Below are 14,755 nucleotides of genomic sequence, written 5' to 3' on the forward strand. Positions count from 1 at the left end.
GTTCACAGGCTTCTGTCAATCCAGCCCCACCCCCCACCCCTGCGGATGGGATGCCCCCTTCTGGTCTCTAGAGGACCCTGGGCTGGAACATGTTCATGATCTCGGCTGCTTAGAAGGCTGCAGCAGGGAAATCTTTTAAACTCAGAAGTTCAAGAAGAGCCTGGGCAACACAGCAAGATCCCTTCTCAAGATGGCTCAGGGGGTAGCAGTGCGTGGCACCGAGCCTAATAACCTGAGTTTAATCCCTGGAGAGAACTGAGTCCCACGAGTTGTCCTCTGACCTCCACACTTGCAAAGTAGCATGCTACACACACACACACACACACACACACACACACACAAAACAAATGCATTTTGTTCTGGTGGTTTTTGAGCCAGGATCTTCCTACATAGTAAGATGTGCTGTGTAGCCCTGGCTGTTCAGGAACTTGCTCTGTAGACCAGGCTGGCCTCGAACTCAGGGAGATCCATTTGTCTCTGCCTCCCGAGAGCTGGGATTAAAGACATGTGCCACCACTGCCCAGGGTCAAATGAAATTTTAAAAATCAAAGTAAGCCAGGGGGAGGGGAGGGGAGGGCGCACTCCTTTAATCCTCGCTCTTGGGAGTCAGAGGCAAGCAGATCTCTGTGAGATTGAAGCCAGCCTGGTGTACAGAGCGAATTCCTGGGCAACCAAGTCTACACAGAGAAACCCTGGTCTTAAAACAACAAAAAGGGAGCCGGGCGTGGTGGTGCACGCCTTTAATCCCAGCACTAGGGAGGCAGAGGCAGGTGGATCTCTGTGAGTTCGAGGCCATCCTGATCTACAAAGTGAGTTCAGGACGGCCAAGGCTACACAGAGAAACCCTGTCTCGAAAAACCAAACCAAACCAAAACAAAACAAAACAAAACAAAACAAAAAAACACACACACACCCACAAACAAAAAACAAAAAGCAGAATGCATATAAGTGTGGTCCATCGCTGCAGGGCCGATCTGAAGCTACCTTCTCTCAGAAGCAGAGGAAGAAAGCCAGTGGCCACTTTGCCTGAACATGTCTTTGGCTTTTCATCCTTCCTGGAAGACTTAGGCAGCTGCTCGGCCTGTAAATGTGAGCTCTGAAAGGGTGTGGCAGTACCCCTCTCGCTGGCACAGCAGTGCTGGCACAGTGGCCTGAACAGGCATGCAATTGCTACAGATGCATTGGACTTCCCAGGCAGACATAGGCTCAGCTCTGCAGCAGGAAGATGAAGGGAGCAGACAGAACCACCTTGTCACACTGGGCCCTCCAAATTGCATGTCCGTGCCTGCAGCTGAGGTAGTCCAGAGAAGCCTGGTCCAGCAAGTCACTGCTCTGTGAGGACTCCACTCCAGCATCTCCAGGTTTCGGCTGCCAGCTTCAAGCAGGGAACCAACTGTAGTGTGGCCTCCCCTGGGTTTTGAATGTCTGTCCGGAATGGAGGTTTGTATGACCCTGGGTCACCGTGGCTCCTGCTCTGTCCTGTCTGTACCAGACCACACCGCCGGAGTCTGCCTCCTGCCTCCCGAGCTCACTTCCTTTGCCCACTTGTCTGAGATTTTTCTACTATTCCTCCTGTTCTAGCCCAATGCCAGTGGGTGCCGCGGAAGGCTCGGGAGAGCGGGCATGCTGAGATGTCTGTTTGTGAGCACTCACTGATCTAAACACAGAGACAGAAAGACAGCAGGGATTCCTGGAGGCGTGAAGACGACAAACTGGAAAGGTGACGATTCATGAGGACAGTGCACAGATTGCACGAGACCACGCCTAATGTCATTGAACCAGCTTAGCAATGATTAAGCCGCTGGACTCTTTGCACATGTGCCCACGCTACAGCGGGCATGTTAAAGGGGAAGGCAGCTCGTGCCATTGGGTCCTACCGAGTAGGACGTTCAGCTTGGTAGGCACCTTTACTGAACCACCTTGCCCACTCCCAAAATGACCAGTTTTATGTGACGCATTTTTGTTGTTCAGGCTTGGATTTAGCCCTGAGGGTTGAACCGAGAGCCTCCTGCACAGTAAGCAAATGCACCACCTCTGACCTACGCCCCTGAGTTGCCCAGACTGGCCTGAAACTGTCAGTCCCCTTGCCACTTCCTAAGTGGCTAGGATCACAGACACCACTAGACCTAGCTGTGATGTATGATTTAAACCATGACAAAAAGCTCATTATGGTTAGATGTAGTGGCACAATTTTTTAAAGATTATTTATTAGCCGGGCGTGGTGGCTCACACCTTTAATCCCAGCACTCGGGAGGCAGAGGCAGGCGGATCGCTGTGAGTTCGAGGCCAGTCTGGTCTACACAGTGAGTCTAGGACAGCCAAAGCTACACAGAGAGAAACCTTGTCTCAAAAAAAAAAAAAAAAAAAAAAGATTATTTATCGTGTACACAGTGTTGTGCCTGCATGTGTGCCTACATGTCAGATCTCAATTTAGATGTTTGTGAGCCACCATGTGGTTGCTGGGAACTGAACTCAGGACCTCTGGAAGTGCTTTTTTGTTTGGTTTTGTTTGGTTTTTGGTTTTTGGAGAAAGGGTCTCTCTGTGTAGCCTTGGCTGTCCTGGACTCGCTTTGTAGACCAGGCTGGCCTCGAACTCACAGCGATCTGCCTGCCTCTGCCTCCCGAGTGCTGGGACTAAAGGCGTGCGCCACCATGACCATCTGAACCATCTCTCCAGCCCAGGAGCACTCTTATAACCCAGTACTTGGGAAGGAAGAAGAATGAAGTATTCAAGGTCATTCTTGGCTATACAGCAAGATTGAGGACAGCCTGGGCTACATGACACCCTGTCCCAAACAAACAAACAAACAAATAGAAAAAAGCTGGCCAGGGCTGGAAAGATGGCTCAGTGGTTAAGAGTACAAGCTGTAAAACAAAAAAAAAGAGTCCAAGCCGTTCTTCCAGAAGATCTGGATTCAATTTCCAGCACCCACACGGCAGCTCAAAACTGTCTGTAACTGCAGATCCTGGTGATCTGGCGCTGTTACACAGACATGCATGCAGACAAAACCACTACTGCACATAAAATAAAAATTAAAAAATCAGCCGGGTGTGGTGGCGCACGCCTTTAATCCCAGCACTTGGGAGGCAGAGGCAGGCGGATCGCTGTGAGTTCGAGGCCAGCCTGGTCTACAAAGCAAGTCCAGGACAGCCAAGGCTACACAAAGAAACCTTGTCTCAAAAAAACAAAAACAAAAAAATGTTAGCTGGGCATGGTGGCGCACACCTTTAATCTCAGCACTCAGGAGGCAGAGGCAGGAGGATATCTGTGAGTTGGAGGCCAGCCTGCTAAGGCTACAGAGAGAAACCCTGTCTTGAAAAACAAAAAACAAAAAAAATTAAAATTAAAATTAAAGCAGGCCTGGCTGTGATGGCCCATCATGCCTTTAATCTTAGTACTTAAGAGGCAGTGGCAGGGGCTGGAGAGATGGCTTAGAGGTTAAGAGCACTGACTACTCTTCCAAAGGTCATGAGTTCAATTCCCAGCAACCACATGAGATCTGATGCCCTCTTCTGGCTTGCAGGCAGAATACTGTATACATAATGAATAAATAAATCTTTAAAAAAAAGAAAAAGAAAAAAGAAAAAGAGGCAGTGGCAGACAGATCTCTTTAGGTTCACGGCCAACCTGGTTTACAAATCAAATTCCAGGTCAGCCAGAGCTACATAGTGAGACTCTGTCTCAACAAACAAACAAACCCCCCAATAAAACCTTACTGGTGGTCTTCTATAATGCGTCATGTCTGTAATCCTAGCACTTGGGAAGCTGAGGCAGGAGGATAACCAGTGTGAGGATAGCCAGGGATACATGAGAGATCCTGTTGCAAAGCTCCCTTCAGCCCAAACAAAGCTTGTCTGCGGGGGTGGAACCAGCCTGAGTGCCCACCAACACACTGGGGAAACAAACTCTGTCCTAGGCTGCATGCAGGGATGACAAGCCAGAGGCGTCCCGAGTCCAAAGCCAGCCACGTTCGCTGCCCGAAACTGTCTCAGAGTTAGAGGAAATGGGCTGGGTGAGATGCAAAAATAGTAGTTTGCTACCAAGCCCAGTGGCCTGGGTACAAGCCCCCGGACCTCATAATAAATGGTGAAACTGACTCTTGCCCTCTGCCCTCCAGATGTGTCCACAGAGATAGACAGAATAAATAAATAGTTTTTTTTAAAGACATGATTATAAAATCATGAGCTGCTCTTGCAGAGGACCTGGGTTCAGTTCCCAGCACTCACAGAGGTCTGTAAAATCCAGTGCTAGGGGATCTGACACACTCTTTTAGCCTTCTTGGGCACTAGCCTCCCACAAGGTACCGAGACATACGTGCAGACAAAACAGCATACACATTAAATAATTAATTAATGTAAAAGGGGAGGGGGACATGGAGGGATGACACACAGTCTGTAATCCCAGCACTAGAAGGACAGAGACAGGAGGCTTCCAGAAAGATGAAGGCTAGCCTGGATTACAAAGTGTCTCAAAAACAAGCAGGCAGGGCGGTGGTGGCTCACACCTTTAATCCCAGCACTTGGGAGGCAGAGGCAGGCAGATCGCTGTGAGCTCGCAGCCAGCCTGGGCCAGGACAGTCAAGGCTACACAAAGAAACCCTGCGTCGGAAAAAAAAAAAAAAAAAGAATCGTGGATTTTTGTGGTCATCACAAAACAAGTGTATGTGGATAAAACAATGCGTTTCAAAGTCTGGCTAACCTGGAGTGGAGCTCAGCCCATTGTTAAAGCCCTGGGTGCTGCCAGACTCAACAGGAGCAACAGGAGTGGGGACTGGGCACACTTGTTCCCTGAACTCATCACTACTGTACAGCAGCAGAGGGCAGCAGGCCGGCATGAGGACTCACCGAAGGTCCGGTGCCCACCCAGACAACCCAGCCACAGCAGAGGCTGAGCAGAGAGGTCCCGAGGTCATGGGCAGCCTGGGTTGAGTAGCCAGGGTGCTAGCTCAGGAAGAGAACAGAGCTGAGCCTGGGGTGCTTGAAAAAGAAAGAGAAGAGAGGGCTTGGTAAGGAGCAGAGTCGGAGTGTGAGAGGGTAAGAGCAGAAAAGCCAGTCAGGCTGAGAATGCAGCTCCCGTGGTGGTGCGATTGCCAAAGCCCCCCATGAGCTTGGCTTCAGTTCTCGGCACCAAATAAACAAGGAGCTGGCCAGTACTCCTGTGACCCCAGCTTTCGGGTGCTGAAGACAGGAGGATTAGAAACTCAAAGTCATCCTAACAAATCCTAACAAATTTGAGACCAACCTAGGCCTGGACTAGAGAGATGGGGTGCAGTGACAAACACCTGTAATGCCAGCACTCAAGAGACAGGGGCAGGTGCATCTCTGTGAGTTCAAGATCAGCCTGGGCTACAAAGTGAGTCTAGGCCAGCCAAGGCTACACAGAGAAACCCTGTCTCAAAATAAATAAATAAATAAATAAAATAAAAATAAATGTCAGTCCCCAGAGGAAACCCAGGACAAGACTCACTGGACACTGTGGCTCCTCCCTGCACTTTTCATCCCACTCCCTACCCTCGTCCTTTCCAGCCCAGGGGCTGAACTTTCCTTCCCCAAGCTCTTTGCTCTTAGAAGAACCAGTCTTTTGGCCACATGCTCTCTTGGCTCTTGGCTTGATCTTGGCCTCCTGGCCCTAGGCCCTTCTCTTGGTCAGTTTGCCTCCTCTCCTCTCTCTTTCTTCTTCTCTCCTTTCTCCCTCCCTCCAGCTCTCTCTCCTCTCATGGACCTCCCCTCTTTGGGTGTGTCTACTTGCCTCTGACTGTACCGTCCCTCATATCCACAATAAAACCTTCTCCTCAGTCATACCTAGAAGCGGTCGTGTCCTCATTTTCATTCAGTAAATTAATAAATAAATAAATAGGGGGCTGGAGAGATGGCTCAGAGGTTAAGAGCACCACCTGCTCTTCCAGAGGTCCTGAGTTCAATTCCCAGCAACCACATGGTGGTTTACAACCATCTGTCATGTGATGTGATTGCCTCTTCTGGCCTGCGGGTGTGCATGCAGGCAGAACACTGTATACATAATAATAAATAAATCTTTAAAGAAAAAAAAAACTCTGTCCAAAAAAATAAATAAATAAATTCTGTCTTGGCAATCTCTTCCCATGATGCATGGAAAACATAGTATGTCTTTGTTGGTTGACATCTGGTGGGTGGGTAGAACACTGTGTACCACTCCACTCTAGTCTCTGGGGACATTTTTGGTTGTCATAGTAGGGGTGAAGTTGCGGATGATATTTGCTTGATTAAAGCCAGAGGTGATAACCACTATTCTAAGATAGGGCAAGGGGCTGACTCAACCACACAGGCCCTGCTTGAACCCCCAGTGAGGGTTGGGACAAGGCTTAGTGGTCAACCATTGCCTAGCATGTGTGAGGCCATGGGTCCATCCTAGCACATGCATATACACTGGGGAGAAAGGGTGATAGAATCCACAGGGCACTGACACGAGAACAACAGACTGAAATAATGGTTCGATGGTTATAAGCACTTGCTCTTTCAGAGGACCTACGTATGGTTCTCAGCATCCATGTTAGAAAGCTTACAGCCAGCAGCTGGAGCGATGGCTCAGAGCTTAAGAGCGCTGGCTGCTCTTTCAGAGGTCCTGAATTCAATTCTCATCAACCACATGGTGGCTCGTGACCATCTATAATGAGATCTGGTGCCCTCTTCTGGCCCACTGGCTCACATACAGGCAGAATACTGTATAAATAAATAAATAAATCTTTCAAAAAAGAAAGCCTGTGCCTTGTGCTGGGCATGATGTCGCACACCTGTAATCCCAGCACTCAGGAGACAGAGACAGATGAATTCCAGGCCAGCCTGGTCTACAAAGCGAGTACAGGACAACCAAGGCTACACAGAGAAACCCTGTCTCAAAAATAAATAAATAAATAAATAATAAAAAAGAAAGAAAAGAAAAGAAAGAAAGAAAGGAAAAGAAAGAACCAGGTGGTGACAGTTAGGGCTGTTACACAGAGAAACCCTGTCTCAAAACAAACAAACAAAATGAAAAACAAAAAAGAAAGAAAGCAAGCCGGGCGTGGTGGCACACGCCTTTAATCCCAGCACTCGGGAGGCAGAGGCAGGCAGATTGCTGTGAGTTCGAGGCCAGCCTGGTCTACAAAGTGAGTCCAGGACAGCCAAGGCCACACAGAGAGACCCTGTCTCGAAAAACCAAAAAAAAAAAAAAGAAAGAAAGAAAGAAAGAAAGAAAGATGCCAGGCATGATGGCGCATGCCTTTCATCCCAGCACTTGGGAGCCAGAGACTGGTGGATCACTGTGAGTTCAAGGCCAGCCTGGTCTACAAAGCCAGTCCAGGACAGCTAAGGCTACACAGAGAAACCCAGTCTCCGAAAAGGAAAGAAGGAAAGAAAGAAAGAAAAAGAAAGCTTGCCAGGCCATGGTGTCACACACCTTTAATCATAGTACTCAGGAGGCAGAAGTAGGCAGACCTCTGTGAGTTCCAGGCCAGCCTGGTCTACAGAGTGACTCCAGGACAGCCAGGGTGACACAGAGAAACCTTGTCTCGAAAGAAAAAAAAAAAAAAAAAACATAAATAAATAAAAGAAGAAAGAAAGGAGCCGCCTGTCATCTGGGCACTTGGGAGGCTGTGATAGGAAAACCCCAAACTGGAGATCCCCCTGTCTCAAAAAAGACAAACACAGAGCAGTAAATTGTGTGCCAAATAACCTAGTGTGCTGAGAGGAGCCTGTGCCCTCTGGGGCACCTCGAGGGTGAGATAGATCCATTTTTTCCCAGGCTTGGATCTTGACTCATGTTGGAGCTATGAGAACTCAAGCTTGACTACCTGGCCTGACCAGAAACTCAGGTCTGAGTTTGGGATGTAAGGCTTCAGGGTGGATCTGGGTTCAGTCCTCTCCAGCCTTACCTGCAGGGCTGGCTTAGCTAGGAGAGACGCATAGGAGGTAGGGCAGTGTGTGTATCCACCACCAACCAGGGAGATCTGCAGAGTGGCAAGAAAGAGGAAGGGAGGGGCTGGAGAGATGGCTCAGAGGTTAAGAGCTTTGGCTGTTCTTCCAAAGGTCCTAAATTCAATTCCCAGCAACCACATGGTGGCTCACAACCATCTGTAATGTGATATGATGCCCTCTTCTGGCCTGCAGGTGTATATGCAGGCACAACACTGTATATATAATAAATAAAAAATAAAAATAAAAATAAAAAAGAAGAAAGAAAGAGGAAGGGAAAAGACCCACTCTGAGATATGAGACTTTGCCCCTACAAAAGTAAAAAGTCAGCCGGGCGGTGGTGGCACACCCCTTTAATCCCAGCACTCGGGAGGCAGAGGCAGGCGGATCACTGAGTTCGAGGCCAGCCTGGTCTACAAAGTGAGTCCAGGATGGCCAAGGCTACACAGAGAAACCCTGTCTCGAAAAACCAAAAAAAAAAAAGTAAAAAGTCAACATCTTCCTTCCTTTCTTCTTCTATATTTGGTTGGTTGGTTGGTGGGGTTTTTTGTTTGTTTGTTTGTTTGTTTTGGAGGCACATTGTGGAACTCTGTAGACTAGGCTAGCCTCCAACTCAGAGATCCACCTGTTTCTGCCTCCAAGTGCTGGAATGGCTTATGCCATCACTGCCTGGTTTTTTTATATTACTGAAACAGGATCTCATTATGTATTCCCGGCTGTCCCAGAATTCACAGAGATCACCGTGTGCCACCTCCAGCATCAAGATTTTATACTGTAGCCCAGGTTGGCCTTCAGAGCCCACCTTCCTGCCTTGGTGCTGGATTTATAGGTACACTAGCTCAAAGGTCAACACGTCACAAGCACAGGACATGGGTAACTGTGTGCAGTGGTACAAATCTGTAATCCCAGAATTTGGAAAGCAGAAGCAGGAGGACCAGGAACTCAGAGTCTTCTTGGCTCTGTCATAATTTGCAGGCCAGCTTGGGCTACATGAAAGCCTGACTCCCAAGCCTCACATAGTTGCATTTGGGAGGCAGAGGCAGGCAGATCTCTGTGAGTTTGAGGCCAGCCCAGTCTACAAAATGAGTTCAGGACAGCCAAGGCTACACAGAGAGACCCTGTCTCAAAAACAAAAAAACGGAGCCGGGCGTGGTGGCGCATGCCTTTAATCCCAGCACTTGGGAGGCAGAAGCAGGCGGATCGCTGTGAGTTCGAGGCCAGCCTGGTCTACAAAGTGAGTCCAGGATGGCCAAGGCTACACAGAGAAACCCTGTCTTGAAAAACAAAAAAAAAAAAAAAACAAAAAAAAACAGAACAAAAAGGAAGAAAAAAGAAAAAATAATCTAACTATCCCACCTAAACCAAAACAAACAAAAGTCAGCCATGAAGCTGGACGTGGGGGTACACGCCTTTAATCCCAGCACTTGGGAGGCAGACGCAGGCGGATCACTATGAATTTGAGGCCAGCTTGGTTTATGAAACTAGTCTAGGACAGCCACAGCTACACAGAGAAACCCTGTTTCGAAAGACAACAAAAGTCAGGCATGGTATGTCATCTCGCCTGTAATTCTAGCACTTGGGATGCAGAAACAAAGGGGGGTCACTGTAGATCTCAGACCAGGCAGACCTACATGACCAGACCCTGTCTCAAAAAAAAGGGGAGGGGGACAGGTGTGGTGGCATATGCCTTTAATCCCAGCACATGAGAAGCAGAGGCAGATGGGGACTTCAAGGGCAGGTATTGTCTACAGAGCGAGTTCCAGGACAGCCAGGGCTGTTACATAGAGAATCTCCGTCTTAAAAAACAAAACAAGGGCTGGAGAGATGCCTCAGTGGTTGAGAGTGCCACCTGTTCTTCCAGAGGTCCTGAGTTCAATTCCCAGTGACCACATGGTGACTCACAAACATCTACGGTGAGATCTGGTGCCCTCTTCTGCAGATAAAGCACTCATATGTAATAAATAAAATAAATCTTTTAAAAAAAGAAAAGAAAAACAAAACAAACAAAAATCTTTAAAAACAAACTAAAAAAAAAAAAATCTCTGACGTCATCCTAGGCTTTCCTGTTGAGGCTAGAGGAGAGGGGCTCTATTTTCTGTCTCTGTCAGAAAGAGACCAAGGCAGAGTCTAGATCCTGCTCTGAAGGGCACACTACTCACAGACACAAAGGACAGAGACGGCAAGTTGCACTTAGTTTTCATTCTAATGCTGATGGTGACTGATAGGTCTGAAGAAAAACCCCAAGCGCCCCACAAGGGTAGGCCCACTGACTTGGTCTAAAACCACAGCGTTGGCTCAGCTTACCCTGGACTATGGGGTCGCTTTTCGATACTTCCAACATTCCTCCCCAACCCTATGAAAGGCTTTCTGTGTGCAACAAGAGCCACTTGCTGGCCTCACCTTCCTCTGGCAAACAAGGCTCCTTGTCGACATAGCAAAACCAGTGCTGGCCTCCAGACCTCCCAGTCCCTATGCATGTGGACTTGCTATGCCTCTCAACGCCCACACTAGCATCCTGGCCCCTCTGACCTCCTCCTGTACCCTAAAACCCAGGCTGCTCCTATCCTAAGGCTTCGTTCCTGAAGCGACCTATCCTCCTTATAACCCACATGATGTTTCTATGCACCGCTTTTCTACTCCGGCCATGTGCTCTTGCTCCTTCTGCTGTCGCTCTGGACTCTCCCAGATGCCACTGGATGTCCTCTTGCTCTTATCCACACTACATGCCTTCCCTCGAATCGCGGAGCCCTTGCCTACAGTGGCTGTGCCATCTCTCCATTGGCTGAAGCTCAACTTCGCACTCTTTCAAGATCGGCCAGCTTTAAAATGATGAGCCAAAGATGTTGAGGAAATCGCTGGGCAAGGTGACACATGCCTATAATCCCAGCACTTGAGGAGGGTGGATCTCTGTGAGTTCGAAGACAGCCTGATCTACAAAGCGAGTCCAGGACAGACTACACAGAGCTACACAGAGAAACTCTGTCTTGGAAAAGATGGAGGGGGTGGGGGGTGGGGTAGGAGGGGCAGGGAGGAGGGGGAGAAGTTAAGGAGTGGGCATTTCAGTCACTTAAGTTCTGAGAACGGGACCTTTGGTAAGCCAAAGTTTTACTAGTGTGGAGATTAAGATATTTGCATAAAGTTTTTACAAGATAGGCCAGGCATGGTGGCGCAGGCATGTAATCCTAGCACTCTGGAGGCAAAAGCCTGGTCTACAAAGCACGGCCAGGACAGCCAGGACTACAAGAGAAACTCTGTCTTGGAAAACCAAAAACCAAACCAAAACAAAACAAAAAATCCCAACCAAACAAAATGGCTTCTGTTATGCTAAGAAGGGACTGTAGAGTTTAAGCAGTTCACAACAAGCGCTATCATAAAGGAGAAAATCCTTAACAAAGCCCTATTCTCCACTGATACAAGAGCTACAATGTTACCAGACAGCATCTGAGACCTATGAAACTATGTTACCTGCTATAATTGCCTACTTAATGTTTCCACCATTTTGTTTTGTTTTGTTTTGTTTTGGGTTTGGTTTTTCCAGACAGGGTTTCTCTGTGTAGCCTTGGCTTTCCTGGACTTGCTTTGTAGACCAGGCTGGTCTCGAACTCACAGTGATCTGCTTGCCTTTGCCTCCCTGAGTGCTGGAATTAAAGACATATGCCCCCACACCCAAATCCAATGGTTTTTTTAAAAAAAGATTTATTTATTTATTGTGTATGAGTGCTCTGTCTGCAGAAGAGGGCATCAGATCTCATTATAGATAGTTGTGAGCCACCATGTGGTTGCTGGGAATTGAACTCAAGACCTCTGGAAGAGCAAGTGGAGCTCTTAACCACTGAGCCATCTCTCCAGCCCATGTTTTTTTGTTTTTTGTGTTGTTTTGTTTTAAAGCTTTATTGATTCATTAAGTATATAGTGTTTTTCCTGCGTGTACGCCTGTATGCCAGAAGAGGGCACCAGATCTCATTATAGATGGTTGTGAGCCACATGTTGTTGCCAGGAATTGAACTCAAGATCTTTAGAAGAGCAGACAGTACTCTTAACCTCTGTGCCACCTCTTCAGCCCTCCAGTGTATTTCTTAAACATAAATAATTTATTCTTATTTTTAAATAAAATATTTTATTTTATTGTGCATTAGTGTTTTGCCTGCATGTGTGTCTGTGTGAGGGTGTCAGGAGCTCTGGAACTGGAGTTACAGACAGGTGTGAGCTGCCATGTGGGTGCTGGGAATTGAGCCCAGGTCCTCTGGGAGAGCTGCCAGTATTCTAACCACTGAGCAGCATATCTCCAACCCCAACGCTTTTCTCTTTTCTTTACTCTTATAAACACTCCATGAAGTTATTTGCGTGCCACTGAATCGTTACCTTTGGGGGAAGCACTAATATCACTCAAATTTGGCTTCAGAATAAATCTATCTCTTATCCCTGTGAGGTAAGAGCTATGCTTGTCAGTTGGCTGGTTGAGTGTTGGATTTTTGGTTTTCTTTGGGTTGTTTTTATACATGTTTGTGTGGACAAACGAGAGAGCTGACTCCATAGAATTGTCTCTGATCTCCATAGGTACGCGTCATGGCGTGTGTTACACCTCTCTCCTGCCCCCACTCCCAATAACATTAAAAAAAAAAAAAGATTTATTTATTTATTTATTTTCCGAGACAGGATTTCTCTGTGTAGCCTTGGCTGTCCTGGACTCACTTTTGTAGACCAGGCTGGCCTCGAACTCACAGCAATCCGCCTGCCTCTGCCTCCTGAGTGCTGGGATTAAAGGTGTGTGCCACCATGCCCGGCTCCTTGTTTATTTATTATTATAGACAGTCTTCTGCCTGCATGTCAGATAAAGGAACTGGATCTCATTATAGCTGGTTGTGAGCCACCATGTGGGTGCTGGGAATTGAACTCATGATCTTTGGAAGAGCAGCCAGTGTTCGTAACCTCTGGAGCCATCTCTCCAGCCCCATTTTTAAGAAAGAAAAGAAAGGAAAAGGAAAAAGAAAAAGAAGAAAACGAAAGAAAGAAAGAAAGAAAAGAAAAAAGAAGAAAGAAAAGAAAGAAGAAAAAGAAGAAAGACGAAGAAAAAAGAAGAAAGAAAGAAAGAAAGAAGAAAGAAAGAAAGAAAGAAAGAAAGGGCCTCACAAGCTGGGCATGGTGGCATGCACCTTTAATCCCAGCACTTGGGAGGCAGAGGCAGGTGGATTGCTGTGAGTTTGATGCCAGCCTGGTCTACAAAGGCAGGGCAGCCAAGGCTACACAGAGAAACCCTGTCTAAAAAAAAAAAAAAAAAAAGCCGGGCGGTGGTGGCACACGCCTTTAATCCCAGCACTCAGGAGGCAGAGGCAGGCGGATCGCTGTGAGTTCGAGGCCAGCCTGGTCTACAAAGTGAGTCCAGGATGGCCAAGGCTACACAGAGAAACCCTGTCTCGAAAAAAAAAAAAAAAAAAAGAAAGAAAAGAAAAAAGAAAGAAAGAAAGAAAGAAAAAGAAAAGGACTATGTATTTCTGGATGTCCTAGAACTCACTGTGTGGGCCAGTGATCTACATACAGTGATCCGCCTGTTTCTTGTGTGCTGGGACTGAAGGTGTGTGCCACCACACCCAGCAATACATTTTAAAAATGAGGTGTCATGTGGCCTTTGAAAATGGAGGAAGTGTGGGAACAAAGGCCTTGCCCAACGAGCTTCCTCTTAGCCCCGCCCACAAAATGCTTCAGCCCGAAGCCTGCAGCCTCATAAAGCCAACGTGAGAAAGGTGACAGACAAGCCCAGGCTAAGCTAAGGCGCTGTGCCTGTTCAGTGGCAGATCATCTACTCAGCGCTGGCCAGGACCAGGTGCCGGTTCTTAGCAGCAGCCTGGGAAGCCTCCAAGTGCTTCCCCCCCACCTTCGGTGTGTCCTTAGGACCTGCCTCCCCATCTATCACATGTCTGAAGGGAATTCTACATAACACCACTTTGAAATTTTCAAATAAATAAATTAATTAATTAATTAATTTTAAAAAAAGAAAAAAAGAAAATTCCAGTAAGCGGCACACACCTTTAATCCCAGCACGCAGGAAGCACAGGCAGGTAGATCTCTATGAGTTTGAGGCCAGCATGGTCTACAGAGTGAGTTCCAGGACAGCCAGGGCTCCACAGAGCAATAGTCTCAAAACCACACACACACACACACACACACACACACACACACACACACAGAAAGAAAGGAAGGAAGGAAGAAACTTCCAGTACATGGTTGGAACTGGTGGTGCCCACCTGAAACCTCAGAACTTGTGGATTTGAGTTAAAGCCAGGCTGTATTACACAGTGAGAGGAGAGACAAGGGGGGGGGGGGAAGCCAGGTGTAGTGGTGCACACCTGCAGGCTGATCACTGAGAGTTCGAGGCCAGCCTGGTCTACAAAGGGAGTCCAGGACAGCCAAGGCTACACAGAAAACCCTGTCTCGAAAAACCAAAAAAAAGAAGAAGAAGAAGAAGAAGACCAACAACAAAAAGAGGGTTTTACTCCCCTAATTCCTGCAATTAAGAAATTGTGGCAGAAGGTTGTTGAAGTTCATTCTTGCCGCAGAGACTTCAAGGGCTAAATGATACCCTAGGTCAAATATCGAGCATGGAGCTGGAGAGAGGAAGATGGTTCTGTGGTTAAGGGTTCTGGATGTGTTTCTGAAGGGCAGGGATTAATTCCAGCACCAACAGGGCAGGTCACGCAACTTGCATCCATAACTCCAGGTCCGGGGAGCTCTGACAACCTTGCCTTGCCTCTGAGGACACCAGGCAGGCAGATGATGCACAGACACACATTCAAGACAATATCCATACACACAGAATGAAATTAAAATA

The sequence above is a fragment of the Acomys russatus genome, chromosome 26, assembly GCF_903995435.1.
Source record: "Acomys russatus chromosome 26, mAcoRus1.1, whole genome shotgun sequence".
NCBI classification, from domain to species: domain Eukaryota; kingdom Metazoa; phylum Chordata; class Mammalia; order Rodentia; family Muridae; genus Acomys; species Acomys russatus.